Here is a 19,693-nt window from a genome sequence, read left to right on the forward strand (position 1 = left end):
GCTTTGTCCCATACTGCAAAAGAAGATAATATTTCTGCTTGGTGTCTTTAATGTGCCTTTGCCTCCACTCCTCTGTCTCCCTATTCAGCTCCATTACCTCATTGCTTCCCTATGCTGGGGTGGATAATTCAAGGCTTCCCAGTTTGTCCCAGGAGCCCTTACCCTGTCCAGAGGTGGCTCTTCTCCAGACATCCCCATTGTGCAGTGCATGAATAAGGCAATGTTTCAGAGGGCAGCAGTTTTCCAGACTGCCTTCCTGCCTTCCTTTTCTGACCAACCTTTCCATTTTCTATTCCTTGACACTTGCCCCCAAGATTTTGCTGCCCCTGCCTCCTTGTCCTTGGTGTCCTCAGCTTCTCTTACCACCTGTTTTGGCTTTTTCCTCTCTACCCTGGGTTGGTGGGATAGACTCTCCCGCCAGCCCTCCAACCCTCACCATGGCCTCCCTGCCCCTCTCTTCTCTACAATAACATGAGGACCAGAGGCACAATGATTCCTACTTTTGTGGGCATTGATCAGCACACAGAAGACTTGGTAGCACGTCCTCTGCAGCATCTAAAAGGTGTAGGAACAACTTCCTGAAGCAGGAAGGCAAGGGATGACTTCCAGATGCAGGGGATTGGCAAACCTGCGCCAAGTCGCGCAGCGGGAACCAAACTGTAATTAACAGCACTGTAAGAAGTGGCATGACATGATTTCTTGTATAAATTTTCCAGGACCTCTGTTTCTTTCCAGTGTATTAACTGTCCATGGTAACAGGAAATAAGAAATTATAATAACGACTGCTCGTGTTACAGTGCAAAGTCAGCATTTCCATTAGAAAGTCTGTTTCTAATGGCTTTGAGTAATATAATAATGAGCTTTCATTCAGGATTAATCCTGGTATTTAGAGGTCCCAGTCAGATGGTGGGTTTTTTTCCTTATAAAATTTAGTAGATAAATCTGGGCATTATAAGGCTTTACCACCTCCCCACACCTCAGAATTTGCTTTCTCCTGAAAGCTTTAATCTTCCCTTAATTGTCTTTGTAAAGTCATGGTATGGGGTTCTCATCTCTTTTGCCTTGATTTTTTTTTTTTAAATGGATTTAAGTAACTACTGGATGTCAAAACAGCATTTTCTCCCACAGGCTAAGTATGCAATTACCTGATAGATGGACATTTCTGTATTATTAAGATGGTCTAGATACATATTTATACAGCAGACAGTAATGATTTCATTTTAGCAGCTCCCTACATATATATTTACATGACAGACCATAGTGTTCTGCAGCTTCAGTCCCCATAAACCTCATATGTGACACGTGAATCCGTTGCTTTTCATGCACAACGCTGCAGATGTGTAGAATGTGGGGATACCCTCTCGGGGGGAGTGGTCACTACTGGGCGAACAGGAAGCGATGTTACATAAATAGAATGTATTTTCCAAAGGAAGGGAAAAAACAAAACTGCAAACATACAAAAATAACAGCCCTAAAAGATCATGTAAGTATCGTGCCTCTGATTCCCAATAGCAGATGTTTCGGGTGTTGAAACTCCCACCAGAACAGCTGCAGGAATGTAGAATCACATCTGGGCTTGCGACGGGGCTGCATCATTACCCACCAACAGCAAAACAGCCAGATGCTCCCAATTCATTTTAGGGACAGAACTTAAAGTTTGAGTCCGTGAACATCCCTGCTTTACAGCCGCTATTTACCACTGGCTGCGGCTGTTCCTGGATGTGCAGCTGAGGTGGTGGTGGGAGCCAGGACATGGCCGAGCTATTGGGTGGCATTGCAGTGTGGGGGGTCATCTGACACGAGGGGCAGAGGTGGGGCAGGGGTCTGGGCTGTCTCACTGCCAGCTTTGGGAGCTAAGGATGATCTCTTCAGCCCCATGGAAGGGCAGTGGAGGTATTGCTGCTGTCACTTAGCGCACACCCTGCTCCCTCGTTGCAATGCCTGCAGTACCTTCCCTCTCCTGCCACTTTCTGCCTTTGGCAACTGTTTTCAGCACACCTGCATGTTTTGGGACGGTGTTTTGGCTTCATGTGCTACTGAAGGATGTGTACTGGGAGAGTGCCTCAAATCTAGGGATGAAGGCAAGTGAGGGCAGGTGGCTTGACACTTGAGCCCTGGTGCTCACCTCTCTTGCCACCCTCCTTCCCTACACTGTCTCTGGTGGACAGAGTGAGCTGTATACTGAAGGTGTCCAACTCCAGCAGCACTCACATTTATGTGTCAAAGCTGCTTGGAAGGAAGAAGTTTTGCTTTTGCCCTGGCTCCCTGCATGATTTCCTGTTCAGAACTCTAGTTGCACAAGTATATCAACTGGAGACAATTCCTCCAAGTGATGGTTACTTGGTGTGCCGAGTACCCAAAGTATGGCTTACTTGGTTCCTCTCTGCCCGTGTTTTTCCATCTCTCTAATGGGTCTTGCAAACTTTGTGGTGGCAGCTGTATTGTGCTATTTCATCATTCTAGAGAGGGTTGCTCTTGCCCGTTGTACCCCATTTCAGCACTGGCTGATGCCTGGCAGTGGTAATCCTATCTGTCAGGAGGAAAGTGCACCCTTGGCTCTCTCCTTCTACCTTGTCTCAGTGGGAGTGCAGGTATAGGCACAGACATTCACTTTCCTCAGCCTCATATTCGAGACAGAAACAGTCTTGAGGCTTATATGACACAGGTATTAATGCCTGTACAAAATCTACATCTGAACCTGATCAGAGGTGGATACTGATCCCTGGACCACTAGGGTAACTCAGACAGTCCTGTTCTCACCACACTATTAATAAGGTAATTCATTATTTTGCTTGTAACCATACACAAATAACTGTGGAGAAGATTAGTTACATGATTTGCAATAAATTATCAACTTAATCAAAGGTTGTTTCTGCACAACCAAGGATTGTACAAAAGCTTTTTAATAAAAGAAACTGTACACAAAATAAAATAACAGTACCAACAACATTTACAAGCATGTGCTTGTCCATCACTGTGTTGTCACTTGTCCGTAGCCTGGACCACAGGAGGGGCAGAAGAAGGTTTTAATATGGCTCCTGATGTGCCTACAAGAATCACACAAAGGCTCCAATTGACAAATGGGACTGAGGTGCTTTAGAAAAATGTTCAATGTCAGATTATTTAATCTGACATAGAAGCAGATGGACTTCTTCTAGGATGGAGGCCTAATTGTTATGGATGGGGCAAATGACACTCATACTCTTGCATGAGGAAGAGACTATTCTCTACTTTCATGCTGTCAAACCAGATCATTTTTAGAGAAATTGATGACAATTTGTCTTAAAAAAATCTAATCTACAAATCAGAACACCCCTCTCCCTAGGGAGGGGATGTTGTGTGTTTTTGTATTGTTTAGATTATTGCTGGTGAACATCTGTTATGACAGTAGCAGCGAGGATTGATAGGATTAGATAAACTTCCAGTACTGCTGAGAATATGAATTTCTCTCTCAAATTGAACCTTTTAACTAAAATCCACCCCCCCCTCACCACCATCATGTGAGGATCAGGAGGAGAAGGAAGAGAACTGTTCCTGAGTCAGACAGAAGGAAGATGCAGGTAAACCCTCCCTGGCACAGGAAGCCCCATTTTCTGTGTCTGTGGTCTTCAGGAATGTGGCCTGCCATATTGGAGAAGCCCCATGGAGAAGGGTCTCCAGTCCATGTTGTCTGTACCCCTCTTTCACTGTGAGTTTTCATGACAATCACTTAATCTCTGTCTTTCTGGGGTTTTCAGAAGCCTCTACCTTCATATCTTTACTGAATGGAAGAAAATGTTCTGAGGGATGTTCCTCTTAAGTGCTGTGAACCCCCAGAAGTGGGGTGAGTGGGGTGAGTGCAGGGTATCCCTGAGCCCAGGGAGGGCTGTACTGACCCTCCAACATGCAGCTGCTGCTCTTCAGCTTCTGAAGGAAAAGTGGGAGGCCCAAAAATCCAAAAGGGTCACAAGTGCCTCCGAAATAAATTAGAACGTAAGCCCCCCATGGACCCAAGCTGCTGTTGTGGTATAACCACTGCCAAAGCAGAGCTTGCTTAAAAATACTTGCAATGTTTCTTATGAGTTCACCAATGAGTGCAAATCCTTTCTCTGCCTGCAAGGTTCATTAATGTCATAGCAGTGTGAAAGCAAAATGGAAATATAGGGCAAGCAATGAAAACAAAGGTTAAATACAATTTCCCAGCTTCCCAAGGGAACAGGTTTTTTTTTTCAGGAAACAAATTTCTGTCTATATGTGAGAAATTGTGCAGCTTCCTTTTTTTACCATTTTCATAAAATTTTATACAAAACTTGATCATAAAGAGGAAGGACATAGTAAAATAGTGTCTACTTGGAACAGAATATGGTATTATAGACTAGAATACATGAGAAAAATCAATAGCTTTGTATAAGCGTGAAGTCCATAATTACTCTGCAGACATACCTTGGAGAATTTATGCATTTTAACCGTCTTTGTATAAGACCTTCCAGGGAACTGCACATAATAATAATTAATCATGTAATTAATACTTAATTTACAAAGGAAACAGTATGCCCCACTCTCCTGCAGAGGCACTTGGGGTGATAAACAACAGAAAAATAGAATTCAAATAAAAATAACTCATTAAAAGGAACTCAAGAAAGATAATAAATGAAGGAGGAAAGATGTGCCACTGCAGATGCATAAACAGAACAGAAAATGCTTAAAAATTCCCAGCCTCATCCTGCTTCTAACAAGAGTCCTATTTGCTTTGGTGGAGACAGGGATATCACTGAGACCCTTGGGAAATCCTCATGTGATATCTTATGAAAGCAGAAAAGATATCCATCTTCCATCAAAGCCTAGTGGGTTTGTGAGCTGGAAGTCTGAGAGTACTTTGTAGTCATGAATAAACCCTACTAAGTGAACTGACCACCACTTACTGGTGAGTTACTGCCTTCTCCAAAATAGATTCAGGAAGACTAAACAGGTGCTGACCTTTTCCACAATTGGCTTAGCCTCATGTCTGTCAATTCCCCTCTTTACTATGGCTGTAGGTATTTTCCTGGTTCCAGAGTAAGTCTTACTGCTCTGTAGTTTTTGAAAATCACCCTTGCAAAGTTTTCCTAAAGACTGTGTCATGGCTGCCATTTTTCAGTCCTGTGTTACAAAACAGGACTGGCAGATAAACTAAGATTCAAGCTAAATTTGGTGGTGATCATATTTGAGTCCTTTCAGAGCTTTTGGGTTAAAAATAATCCTACCTCCTGATTTGTTGTGATTTGAATTACTAATTTTCCCTGAAACATCATCACCGATACTTTTCTTTTAATACATTTTTCAAGCTCATTCCCCATGTGTGAGGTGTGAAAACTTCCTAGCTTCTGATGTGCATGCTAATACAAATAAGTTGGGTAGAATTTGCAATGTGTTTCCCTTTGATGAGTTTTGATCCCACCAACTTTCTTCTAGGCCTTTTTGCTTTTTTCCTTTTTCTTTCTTTTTGCCTCTTTATAGAGGCAGATGCTTCTCAGTCTTTCTTGCTTTCGTTAGTATATCTTAGCATGAAAATATATAAATTTTTGATGAATATTATAAATTTAAATGTTCATATTCTTATCAGTTTCTTCACCTATGCATGAATTCCCCTTTTTTTTTGAAAAATGCCTTTTTACTTTGAATAACCTCCTTTACTCTAACATTTATCTGTACTGGCATGTTTGAATCTTTTGGAATAATATATCTTTAACCTGAGGTTCTGATGTGTAGTCCTTAGACACCTCCCACAACAGCAAAAGCACACTTTATATTATAGAAGCCCTCTTTATTTTGCTTTAAAATATTTGCTGATGTTTCTCTAGCTCTACTTTTAAAAATCAAGTGTTACTTAGTGTGATCTTTAGAAATTTTTCCCTCTGAAAAGACGCTGAATCTCAATGCATTACAGTCACTATTATAGGGTCACAGCTGTGTCTTGAACCTTCTTTTAAAGTCCTACTTAAAACCAAGTGAAACTACAGTTTACACCTCTTCTTGCAAATGGTCAGACTAGCTAATCCGAGGAGTTGTTTCCTGTGTCTAAAAAACAGCCCTTGTGTTACAGCTGACACAGAGATGCAGCACGTAGGAGTATCTGATCATTGTGTGCTTTCCCAGATTTGTTTATCTCCCTTCCTCAGTGGGATGTGGAAGACTAAAGATCTGCACTGCTTAATGTGTGTGGAATTCCAAGCCACGTCACAAATTATTTCTAAGGTGATTATTTAATCCTATATTCCCTTGTACTTTAAAAACTGAATGAACTTGTTGACTTGATGTGTTTCCTTTGAATCATAGCATTACAATGGGTCACTGATCATCTTTGTTCTCCTAAATAATAGGTGTGACTCTAAGGATACTTCCATTTCAAACCTGGCATTTCAGCTCATCCATCTTCACTGTAAGACTCCTGATGTTTGTGTACAGTCACCATATATTCACCAGTGGTCTGGTGATCATTATGTCTGTAGTGATGTAGTCAGTCTCATGTGAACTTGTTAGATCGTGCTTCATTGTGAATTTTTGTCTTACTGCTTTCCTAAATTGTGGAGTTGCTCTGACTCCAGCACTCTAGCACTATAAAACATCTCCCTACATTGTGCCCATCCACCTCCTGCTTTTCCCCTGTGCTGAAAAAAAAGAAAAAAAAAATCATCTCACTTTTGAGCTCTTTCATATAGCAAATGTTTGGGAGCCTTTCTCAAGTCTTTTTTCTCAGAGCTTGATTGGGCAGAGAGACTTCTGTGCGCAGTGGCCAACACAAAACCCACAAAATGCCAAATGAGCTCTATCTCCCAGTGGAGCTTACTTCAGGGTACTCAGCAAAACTTATCTTCCAAGAGGAGGTCATGATTTTGGGAGAAGTTAGCACCTACAAGACCATCTGAAATCCCAGAATTTGCAGGATATATAAGACAACTGTGGTTTGATGCTTTACATCATCCTTTGGAAAGCCACAAAGTAGTACACACCAAGTGATGAAATCCAATAGATTTTTTTTTGTATTTAATGGGTTGTTTTTCCTTGTATTTCTGTACTTCCTCCACAAGCAAATAATACCCTAGTGAGGCACAAGGATGAAGTCAGAATTTGCAACTGTGGCAGAGAAACTATTAGAAGTCTATAAATAAATATTTTTATTGCAACAGTGCTGCATGAACCAGTGCTTTCTGGAAACCATATTCACATTGAGATGGGCTGGGGGACTATGTTGGGTTACCAGTGGTGGTTACTTGGAAGTGTTTGTCTGGGAGGAAGATGTATGCAGCCTTCTCAATATTCTCATGCAGTTGTGTAATTCCAAGCCCTGCGGTGTTGTTATCCCTTAAGAAAACTTCTTTCTATTTCAGAAGCACCAACTCTGAATGTTAAATTGAAAGGGGATAAAAGAATCACAGTGGTAAAAGCTGTACAATTTCTGCCCTCTTCGTTATGCAACAAGCTGGTTCAGTATTTGCTCCTTTACATTTTTATGCAGATATAAAAGGCTACTTTGGGAAATCTGTAACACTATTATTAAATGTCACTGAGCAGAACTGAGTATAGCCATGACTCATCCTCAAAAGATTTGATTTAGTACACATTAACTTCCCAAGTGTTGAGTTTTCATTTTGAACTATACCAAGCAGTGTGCCCAGGTCTAAAGTAAGGACCATTCACATCAGCAGAAGTCCTTCCTCTAGCTTCAGTCGTCTTTGGATTAGTAAGAAGGAATGTTCTGGAAATTTCAATATGCTTAACTATGAATAATAATTATCTATAATCAAAAGGAGCAACTTTAAAATCAGGCCTTATTGTAACACTGTCCAGACAGTAGAATAAAGTCTATGCCATAAATCTACAAAAACAATCCAGATAGTATTGGGAAGGGATGCAGACCACCATGAAGATACATGCCATGGCAGAGGTAAATGTCATGTTAGTTAAATATCTGTTTCAATAGGTTAAGAAAGAAAAGAACAAGGGAAGGAAAAAGAATTTTGAAGGAAAACAGGATAAAGGAAAGCACTAGCAGAAGGAAAACTGATACTTTAGAAGTGAAATAGAGGTGGAGATCCCAGAGAATGGGAAGGGTGTGTGTGTTGAAAGCATCAGCATGGAGTCTGGTATATGAATGATCAGAATATTCCTACCAATAAATTAGCAGAAAGCCCTTAATTTGAACAGTATTAATTTGGAATAGCCTGAAAAGCCTGTCAATAGACTTGTTTCAAGTATGACAGATAATGCTCTCTGTACCCCTGATGCAATGGTTTCCCACTCAAATAATTCTGTCTATTAGATAGCATCTAAGCAGCCACCAGACTTAGGGAGTGACATGAGAAAAACTCCACTTTTAACCAATAACATGGCCACACTTAAGCTTCTTGGAACTATGAGTTTGGATCTACACTTTCAGGCATCCTGTGGTCCTGGGAAGGAAAGCTTGTTTTGTTTTGATATTCCAGTGTTATTTAAATTATGGACTTAGCCTGGAAAAGTTTAGCTATGACACCCCAGTACACAGCTAGTGGAAATGTTTAATATGAGAAATGTTTATAACATTCTAATCTTCCTCTATGTTTCAGACAAGCATAAGAGATCTGCACGGATAGCTAAAACATTGTTCAATAAGGAAAGGAATTTTCCGTTTTACCCTTTCAGAATTGAAGATCAACATTTACTCACACTTTCCTGAGCTGATTAAATAATTATTTCTGTGAAGAAATGGACTTGAGACTCTGTTACTCTAGGGAATCTTTGTATTAACTTGCTTAGGTTGAGGGGCTTTATTGGCAGTGGATCTTCACAGTATGATGTGGCTGTTGCACTCAGAGACTCCCTGCTTTTGGTAGATACTCATCCTTATGACTTCTATTTCCCTTGTAAAGTCCAAGAGACATCAGGGAAGGAAACAGGGAGAAGAAATGGGACGATGCTGGAGAGCTGCTCCCTCAGAGGCAGTGAGAAGCACAGAAAAAATTAGAACAGCTCTGAGTTTCTGTAATTTTCACAGCAGGTTGTACATGCAGAGTTGCTGAGAATTAACACCTGTGTTTCTGCAGAAGCAAATCCTCAGGAGAACTGTCACAGACTTTGATAGAGATGGAAGCAGCAGGGTTCTGCAGAAACTGAAAGGCATCCCCTGGAAATGTTCTCAATGCCTCAAGGATTTAAGGTGAATGCTATTCTCCTTGCAGCAAAGATAATAATTTTAGGTATCATGGATGCATGAAGATGCTATGACACTATCATATAAATATGGAGGTGGGTGTTTACATCTATAAAATACTCCAGGAAAGTTGAAAAATTAAACTTTTAAAACAGAATTAATTGCTAAATTACAAAATTATTTTAAATGAAATACCTTTTTTGAGAAGGAATCTGTAACAGAGAATGGAATTGCACATGACAGCACTCATTGATGACACCCTATGGATCTGTGAAGGTTTAAATCTGTGGGTAAATTCTTCAAGAACAGAGTATGTCACAGGAAAGGTTATTTCAATGTCTAACAAGCAGATGGATATAAATCCAAAATGTTTGATGGCCTGAAGATGCCCAGGGAGTTTTGAGACCTGTGATAGTGTTGAGAGCTGCTCTTTGCCTTGTCCACTCTGGCATGCTGCTTGGTGTGAAAAGTAACCACCACACTGGACAACACTGTGCTTGAACCTGGTGTCTGCTCCCTTGAACAGACATTCTTAACTGCTTGCAGGATTCCTTCCATTTTCTCTTGTGCACTGAAGACATTTAGTGATTTTGTCTGCAGTTCACTTTTGTGATGCCCAGGGCTGTGCTACTGTTTGAGGATTTGGCAAGTTACTGCTGGTGAAGAGGCCAAAGACAGGACAACTTGCAGATGAAGTCTGCTTGAGATGAACAAGAGGTGCAAGTGTTAAGAGAGAGTGAGAAAAGATGAGGAGACAAAAAAGTATTTCTAAGATGAGAGACAAATATAGCTCATGACAGCAGTAGAGGCTATGGAAGAGGTGGTGGAACTTCCAAGAGTAAAAAAGGGACAGAACCAAATGTGGGGATAAACAAGGAAACAGGGAAGGCATACTACACACCAGGCCTTAAAATGCAATTTTTATCATTTCATTTCATCACTGAATCCATTTCAGCACATTTAATAATACAATGGTTGAATTAGAACACCCTAATTGCATTCACTGTAAGACCTTGTGGAAAGATTATTAAATTTCCCTGGTTTTGAGCAATTCAGTTACATCATGCCAAATGTGGGCAGAAAGGAAAAAAAAATCACTTCCCCAGTGCAGTGTTAGTGATATATAAAGCAAAGGAGAATCAACTCAATACATCACCACTGCAACGTGAATTTCTAGAACCATTGAGCTGAAAAGTACAATCCCACCAGTCTGGTACCATGAAAATGAAAGTTGATGTCTGCCCGGATCAATTTTATCATGAATATAATGGCATCACTCTGGGCACAAGATTTAAAGCCTTCAAGGCTTTGGGAAAGACACACTCAGTAACCTACATACGAAAGTAGATTGATTGAGAGTGGCTGGAACACACATAAAGCTGACATTTTTACCCATCGTGGCCTTTATCAAGACTGATAGGCTGAAACATTGTCTTTCTGAATGTTCCCACTGCTTTCATGTGTAAGCTCCTGGGTTTGCATTAACTCTTGAGGCTTTCACAAGGTGTGTGCGTGGCACATCTGATATACCACTGGATATGTCTTGATGATGTAAAGAAAATGACCTAAATTCATCCTACATTTAGATGCCTCAGAAGGAAGAGGTTATTTTCACTCTTTAGTTTTCTTTTTATAAACAACAAAGTCTAGACACGATCAGGTACATGTTCTGAGACCAAACAGCCTTTTGTGCAGATATAAACTTTGAACATGCAGGAGCAAGTGCAGGAACTTTTACCTGTTGCTGTGTGCCTGACCCTGGCAAATGACACACATACTTTACAACCCCTGAACCTCTGGCCCTTCTAGATTCACAGAGAGGTGGTACCACTCAGCCAAGACTTTGGATCATAGAATAATTTAGGTTGGGAAAATACCTCTAAGATCATCAAGTCCAACTGTTAACCAAGCACTGCCAAGTCCACCTCTGAAGCATGTTCCCAAGAGCTACATGTATTTTAAGTACATCCAGGTGTGATGACTCAACCACTTCCCTGGACAACCTGTTCCAATGCTCAACAAACCTTCCTGAGAAGAAATTTTTTCTAATATCCAATCCAAACCTCCCCTGGCACAACCTGAGACCATTCCTTCTTCCCTTGTGACTTAACACATGGGAGAAGAGACCGCTCCCACCTGGCTACAATCTCCTTTCAGGTGGTTGTAGAGAGTGATAAGGTCCTCGCTGAGCCTTCTTTTCTCCAAACCAAACAAACCCAGCTCCCTCAGCCTCTCCTCATCAGACTTGTACACCAAACCCTCCACCAGCTCCACTGCCTTCTCTGGACACACTCCAGCATCTCAAGATCTTTCTTGTAGTTAGGGGTCCAAAACTGAACACAGGATTCAAGGTGGCCTCACCCGTGATGAGTACAGGGGGACAATCACTGCCCTGGTCCTGCTGGCCACACTATTCCTGATACAGGAATGCCACTGGCTTTCTTGGCCACCTGGGCACTCACTGTCTCATGTTCAGCCAGCTGTTGACTAGCACCCCCAGGTCCTTTTTGGCTGCCAGCTTTCCAGCCACTGTCCCCCCAGCCTGTAGCAATGTGTTGAGAGTCAAGTGCAGGACCTGCTTAAATAGGTTCCAGCCCTAAAGAGAACTTAGCTCGAGGCTGTTAACATTCCAGCCTAAAATAAAGCAACTTGTTGGTAATTACTAGTATGAGAAAAAGTTAAGAAAGCAAGGAAGCAAACTAAAATGAACTTGGGTTCATTTAAGGAAGTAAACAAAGGCTAATGAAAATGCTAATAAAGAAGAAAAAAACTTAATATGCTATTATGAAAATATATAGTAATTATGAACATTAACAGCATCAGAGGCTGGTGCAAAGAGAGTTGCTTGGTATTTCCCTGAAGATAAAAAGCATCTGTGTGCATCAGGAATCACCATTTTTTTGTTTCTCTGGGGTAGAGGACGATATGCAATTGCTAGGCCTCCATTTACTCTATACAAATGCTACCCTGTGTGACAGTGACTGTCAAAAAGTATTCCATGCCTAATGGCAAAAAGAAAATGTGTAATAAGATAGATTCACATGTTACCAATTAGGTGAACAAATCCAGGGGAAGATTTCAAGTAAATTAAGTAAAATCTGTGTAATAAGCTACTGTTGCTTAACACTTTTTGCTACTTTACTCCAAAATGTCAACAAGCTTTCACAGTATTTCAAGAAGGAAGAAGGAGAAGCCCAATGTGCCCCAAATTATTTACTCATGAAAAACCACAATCCAAAATAACAAAAAGTTTGGCAGAAAATTATAAAAATATCCAACTGCATATTTTTAGAGAAAAAGGGACTTGTTGCTGATTGAAAAGGGGAAATTGTGGCTTATGCCAGATCTTAGTATTTTGGTGCTTTGAATCAGACTAAACCAAAATGAAAACAGAAAAAATGTGCTACATAAAATGAGAGATGAATAGTGTGGCTCTTGGGTCCCCATACTGACAGTTTTGCCCCACAGTTAAACAGCTATTGGGCCAAATTACTTGCTTCTCATTTCTCATTTCTTTTGCCCCAGTCATCTCAAAATGGAAGGAGAGAAAGCAAGAAGAGAATACACATGAAAAAGCAATTGAAGGGTAAAAGCATCATTTATATCATACACAAGCAAGCTTGGAGTAATTTGTTGTCTGGTTCCCTGCTTAGAGACCACACACTAGATGGACAGCATTTCTGTCTTATCACTTGTAAGTTAATACTATGTTTGAGGAAGTGTCAGTGTGGCACTACTGGACAGAAGGTCTTAATTTACCATGAAGGCTAATTAATATTATCCTAAAAAATATGGACATAATTCATAGTTTTTCATGGTCAGTATACTGTTGAACAAACTATCTGATACATATATTGACAGATAATCAAACATGATCATAATAGAAAACTAATCTGTTTACAGGTTAAACTAAGAAGAGATCAAGGGAATGTATCCACAAGTTCAGAACTGTCACTGAATACATAACCTCTCCAGAAATAAGCCCATATATTCCCTTTTCAATGAGCAATCAGCCTAGCCAAAAAATGCAAATTCAAAGGCTCAGCAGTGAGGGTGTTGTAATTATTTACACACCAATGGTCTTGCCATATATTCTTGGTTGTGTTTTTTAGAGCAAGAAATGACTCAAGAGCCTTTGGGAGCTGAGAGCATATCTTGTCTTCCCTGTCAAATCATCAGTTGGGTAAACTGCTATTTATTAACAAGTTCTTATAAATAGTGAAAAGGTTTTAAACTTCAATGTTGCACACATTTTGGGTCATTCCAATTCAAGAAGAATGAACTCAGCCCAAAAAACATCTTGTGAACTGGTACTATGAAGGCATGAAGAGTGTGGGAGCTCTTTGCAATAGAGAAGACTGGAAGATTTTGACTTTCTCATGATCAGAAAATGAAAGCTGGGAGGGAGTTAAGCACATACACATAAAAAAAAAAGGGTTTTAGTAAAAATAGGTCCTGGATCAGCTCTTTAACAATGAAGTAAAAAATCCTACCAGACTGGAAGATGGCGCTTGATGAGCTTCTGGAAGGGCTTTTCAAGCAGTAGTATCTGAGAGAGCTGTGGACTAGAGCTAATGAACTGAGAGACGTGATCTACTTTCAGCTTCCTAAAACTGTTGTTTGTTTTCATGCACAAGGTCTGTTTAAACTGTCTGCCCTGGGAAGCAGACTGGGGAGCTGGCTCTGGCTTCCAGTCACACACTTCCTGCTCCAGGGAGGAAGCACTCTGTGAGGGACTCTGCCTGCTGCTCCACCTCAGAATCGTTTCTTGGAGCAGTCATGAAGTGAGAATTGTAGATCAAAGAGTAAATTATGGAACTGTTCTGATAATAGTAACAGGAACTTGTTAGTAATAGGAATAGGAATTTGTTCATGCATTTATAGACATTATGAGGCCAAATAGCAAAGAAAAACGAGTCTCAAACCCAGCTGGTCAGTGTAAGCTCTTCCATGTAGGACCTATCTTCTCCCTTCCACTGTGCCTCCTCGGCTGGGCCTGCCACAGTATCATACAAAACTTACAAATCTCCATACTGACACCCCAAGAACTTATTTTCAGACTCTCTTCCAAATATTTATAGGCAATCTTGTGCCACTCCACTTCTCCCTTTTGGACAGACAAGCAAATACTTGTTGCTGAAATAAAATATTTAAATTTTAGAAATGCTCCAATTCTTTGTTCCAGCTGACTTCTGTGCACAATCAAATCTAGAGGCATTTTGAAATCTACGTTTATCACATGTTCCTTCCATGTGATAAATGCAAGGCAATCTTGCAATCTTCTGCAGCCTCCACCTGCTCCCCGCAAAAGCTTTTTATCACTTTATACATTCCCTCTGGATATTCAGCTCTATCAGTTGCTATTGATGGAGTTGTTTGAGTTTCTTTCAAACTGTAGTTTTTGTCAATCTTGCATTCTAGATCTGTATGTGATTTATCTGAAAATCTGTCAAATCAATAAAATTTCACTTCAGCTGCCAGAAAAAAAATAAAAAATCTATGTGTTCATTTCCCCCATGAGGATTTAACTAGTCATTATGTAGCTGGTGAAAAGTGAAAATAAAAGGGGGCCTCTCACACCACATGGCTTTTAGTCATGATCTTTCTTCCAAGCTGGCCTAGACCATGGACCATGGCCTCTTCATTTCAGCTTGCTTCAGTTAAGGGTTCCTCTTTTCTTTTGTGTCCTAAGGAAAAAAATCCCCACAATGTAAGTCCATATGTCAAGCTGGTCACCTTTGTAGCAATCACATTTTAATGCCATTCTGGTACCAAAGCCAGGCTCTGCTGGATGCTGTCACAGCACGAGCTGGTACCAAAGGGGGAGAGGCAGCTTTTCCAACCAATTCAGTATTTCTCAGCTGCTTTAAAATGTTTCACACTCTCTTGCTCTTTCCTCAGGCAACGGGACTGTGAACTTCAGAAATATGCAAGTGTATTTCAGCTACTAATACTGAGTTCTGCTGCTTCTGAGATTATTTATTTATGTATTTAAATATGAATGTATATTAAAAGTTCCTGATTAAATGCCCTGGCTGTAAGTTGATCATTGACAGAGGAATCATTGCATGCTTGGGATGAAGTCTGCATAATCCATTTAAAATCACATTAAAAGTCAAGAAGGAAAACTTGACAGATAAAAATTGACTTTTTTTCTTTTTTCTCCTAAAGAATGGAGAAGAAATTTACCTAAGTTTTTTTTTGTAATTTTGTATCTTTTTTTCATGTATAAAAACATGAAAAAATGGCAGCTACCTTCCCTCAGTAGCCCTAGATTGTTGATGCAATTTATTCTGTGGACTATCGGTGTACCTGAATTAAATCTATGACAACTCAGGGGCTGCCTGAGCACTAAATGACAAGTCTGAAACTCATTTGACAATGACAAGAGTCTGAAACACTTAAATGACAAGAGTCTGAAACTCTTGTCTCCAGTGAGTTGAGAAGGAAGAAAAGTGGTTCAGTCATTCCAGCTTGAGATTCAGGATAAATCCCCAGCTCCACCGCAGACTTTCTGCATGTTCAGGACATGGGAAGCTCCTCAGGATTCAAGCACACAGCTTTCAGCCCAAACACCAATTTTCAGAACCTGTAGGTCATTTTACTATCCAAATATCTCCCAGGGAGGGTGCAAAGCAGCTGAGCTCCTGCTGGCAAGCACAGCAGGGCTCTCACTCCACTAACATGCTTTTCCTTAGCACCCCCAGTCCTTAGGTCTGGATTAGGTGTGCAGCCCTGGGTTTGGTGTCCCACGCTTCCCCAGGGGCAGAATGGGGTTAGCAGTGGCCCAGCAGAGCTGTTCACTGTTCAAGAGGTGCCAGGGAGGTGTCCAACCCCCTCCAGGATGTAGGAACACTACTTTGTGCCACAAAAAAAAAATTCACACGTAACAGGTCCAAACCCTCAACTCTCCCCTGCAATGGAGCACTGGAACCTCTCTACAGACCAGTGAGAGCCTCCTCCCTCTTGTGCAGCACAGACACTGTCCTGCTCAGATCCCTGGGGATAATCTGTCTGCCATTTCCTTGGCTGCCTTAGATGATTTGAATGGTCATTTTTACCACGTGGTGCAGTACCCTGTGCATGGTGGTGTGCATATCTGTTCCTTCCCCATGCTGCCTTTAGGCAACTTAATGTTGCCTTTTCCACGGGATGCATCTTATCCAAACATTCAACTAGTGAGGTTTTTTGCTGGAAGAACATCCTGAAGCAATCCCTCACTGAATGATACCTAAAATTATGATTTTCTTTCTCTCTGAGACCTATTTCATACATAGTTACCCACACCGAGACAACTTTTGCCGGAGGAAAAGAGTTCTCCTGTCCTCCATCCCTCTGCCATCACAGAGTTGTTTCCAGGCTGCTTCCAAGGTTTCTCCAGCAGAGGAAGGGATAGATTACTCCTCTGTCTCCCTGTGATAACATCTTGGAAAAGTGGCACAGGGTAGCACAGGTACCCTTACTAACCACACTGTTCTTCCAGTGGCCTTTATGAAGTATTCACCTCGCTGACTGGCACTCAGACCACTTTTAAAGTTGAGTCACACAAAAAGGTGAGGTGGGGATGGATGTCTGCTCCATGAGAAACAGCCAGGTGGATGCACGAAACTGGTGCCAAGCTGCTCAGCTCTGTCAGGAGTACAGTGCTCAAGGGCAGCCCTTCCAGGCTCTTATTGAAATTAAAACTGAAGATGTAGGCAATTCTAATGAAAACTCCTGAAAGGTTTGAAGGCTGTGACTGGATGATCCAAATGTGGGATTTCGGCACAAATAGCTGCAGCACAAAAACCCTGCATGGATTTTTTGACAGCTTTGGTTAATAAATCTTGCTGCAATCAATAGAGTCAAGGCGCTTGCCCATGCTTATGGACCTTCAGTGTAGGGCAGCACCTCCTCACCTGTAGCATGGGAATGTATATAACAAGGTGCTCTATGGAGTAGCACTTCCACACTTTGGGGGGAACAGGAAGTGAGGAAAGCATGTGAAGAGAAACAGACAAGCAGGGAATGTGAGGAGCCACTGGAGGCAGAAGATGTGAGTGCTGAAACCAGAGATACCCCAACAGCAGATTTTCAATTTGATTTGGGCCATGAGTAAATCTCACCCAGATTGCCCCAAGGCATGAGATGTCCTGAAGAAGTCCTGGATGTTCTTACATCATCCCAGTCTCCTGGGGAACCGCTGCTGGTCACTATCAGAGTTATCAGCCCTGAAGTCAACATATAGTAGCTGTCAAAGTGCTTCCTGCAGAGCACTCCTCAGCAAATTACCCAGTAGACTTCAACAGAAATTAATTAAATAGCTGTGGCTTAGCCTATAATGTAATCAATGAGTCACATCACTATGTTATGTGAATGTAACTGCCTGGTTGCAGAAAGATTATTCAGCACAATGTGGTTTGGGTTTATATGTCATTATTTAATGATCATTAGCCCCCCCAAGGATCAAAAGCTACCTTAAAAATCCTCTTGCCAGTGATGCTGGAGTTTGCCCTTCATACTATATGAACAACTGGTGAAAGCTTCTATATCTAAGGACTAGGGTAGAAATTAGTTTCTTTCAAGCTTTCATGTTGCAGGAATATACTTTGCAAATTATTTTTAATAAATGAAACTCACCTTCTGCTTATGGAGCTAACACCTGTCTGAATGTAAAGTGTTTAAGAGAGTGCAAATCAAAATGAATTTCAAGTTGACTGACCTGCCTTACCAATAAACCATCCTGACCCAGTCTGAATGCCTCATAGATCTCAGCTCATCTGCCCTGGGGATTTGCTTTTGCCCGACTGCATGGATCAGTAATCCAAGCCACTGGGTGCATTCCACCTTTGGCAATTTACTCTGCTGGGAGGGTGTTCCTGTGCAGTGCTGCTAGCACACCAGCACTGGGCTGGAAGGTCACACGAGGAAGCGCCTTCTGTCTTAAAAAGGTGAAGATTTTCGTTGGTGTGGGCTCTCCTGGGTGTGACCAATGGCATCCACTGAGCATGGGGATGCAGCTGTCCACCCTGCACTGCCGCTGCTGCTGCTCCTCCCTAACAGGGTTGGCCTTGATGACCCTTCTACATTTTGGATTAAATAAGATATTAATTTAAAGAACAGGTTCTACTCCTAAGGACTTTCTTAGGCAAATAAGTCTTGAACTATTTACAGCTTGCTCTATAGCTACTGTAACTGTCAAGAGAGAAAATGTTTCCTTTGAAATGGCATTCTCTTTCCAGACTTTGATAAGTGTTGCCGTGTTAAGTGGGAACTGTGACCTTCATGTATAGTGCAGAGAAGCAGATAAACATGAAATACAGATGTCATTTGTGAATGCTTATTTCTGCAACATATATTCACTTTTTGACAAGGCAAACAGATACATTCTGTTTTGACAGATACATTTTTAACAGATACGTTCAAGTTCATTCTATAAAATTATAGCTATAAAATTCAGATTCAGATCAGGAGCTGGACTTTCTGAAGCATCTTCTTTTGGATCATACTAGGGCTTAAGACTGACATTATCTGATACAACAAAACTAGTTGCAGGGTATGTAGAAGGTATTCACTTTTACCAGGTTTTCAGAATAATTCAATGTAGTCTGTGATAACTATGAGCATCTCATTTTCCTGCTTTATAACACACTAAGTACAGCAGTTTGCCTATTCCCATTCATTTCTCTGTGCTAAACTGTCCCATTCTCTTTGGTTCCTTTCATACCAAAATGATATCAGGCTCCTATTCATCTTGTTTCCTGCCTCTGTTGTATCCTTTCCAAAACTGGGTGTACAAAATGCTGTAGCTGCAGCATGAGCATTATTGATGCTTATTGTGGGACTGTGTAATCTCTACTTTCTTTTTCTCTCTTTAAAAATCAGGATAGTTCTCACCTATTTTTCATTTAATGGCAATTAAATTCTGAGCAGATCTTTACATTAAATGATCAACAGTGCTGCTTGGGGACTTCTCCTTAAACATCAGCGTGTTTGCATTCTCCCTGTGCCAGTACAAAATGCCTGAGATCACACCACACAGCCCTGCATTTTCTTGTGTCAGATATTAGCACTTAAAATTTAACAACTGATGAGCACATTTTGCAATTGGCTGCATTTTTCTATTTTATTTTCTTCTGGGATTTTGATATGTCTAGCAGGGGATATAGGAGGGGAAGGAGACAGTCCTCCAGACTGTGAATTATCCAGCAATAGCAATAAGGCCTGCATCAGAGGAGAACAACGAGGCATCTTTTTAGTCTGGTAGGGTGAGCCACTATAATAATCCCAAATATAGAGGTGTGTGGAGGTTTTTTTGATATGATGAAGAAATAAATGCATTTGGTTTATGTAGCAAGGTTTTGGTAGCAGGGCAGCTGCAGGATTGGTTTCTGTGAGGTGAGACCAGGAGCTGCTGCCATGAGGGGCAGACCCAGGTCCAGCCAGCTCCAACATAGACCCAGGGCTGCCCAAAGCTGAGCCTCTCAGCAGTGCTGGTGGCTCCTCTGTGATAATGGATTGAAAATAAGCTGAAAAATGCCATGTGCTTCTGGTCAGCTTCCTTTC

The sequence above is a fragment of the Molothrus ater genome, chromosome 1 (genome assembly GCF_012460135.2).
Source record: "Molothrus ater isolate BHLD 08-10-18 breed brown headed cowbird chromosome 1, BPBGC_Mater_1.1, whole genome shotgun sequence".
NCBI classification, from domain to species: Eukaryota; Metazoa; Chordata; class Aves; order Passeriformes; family Icteridae; genus Molothrus; species Molothrus ater.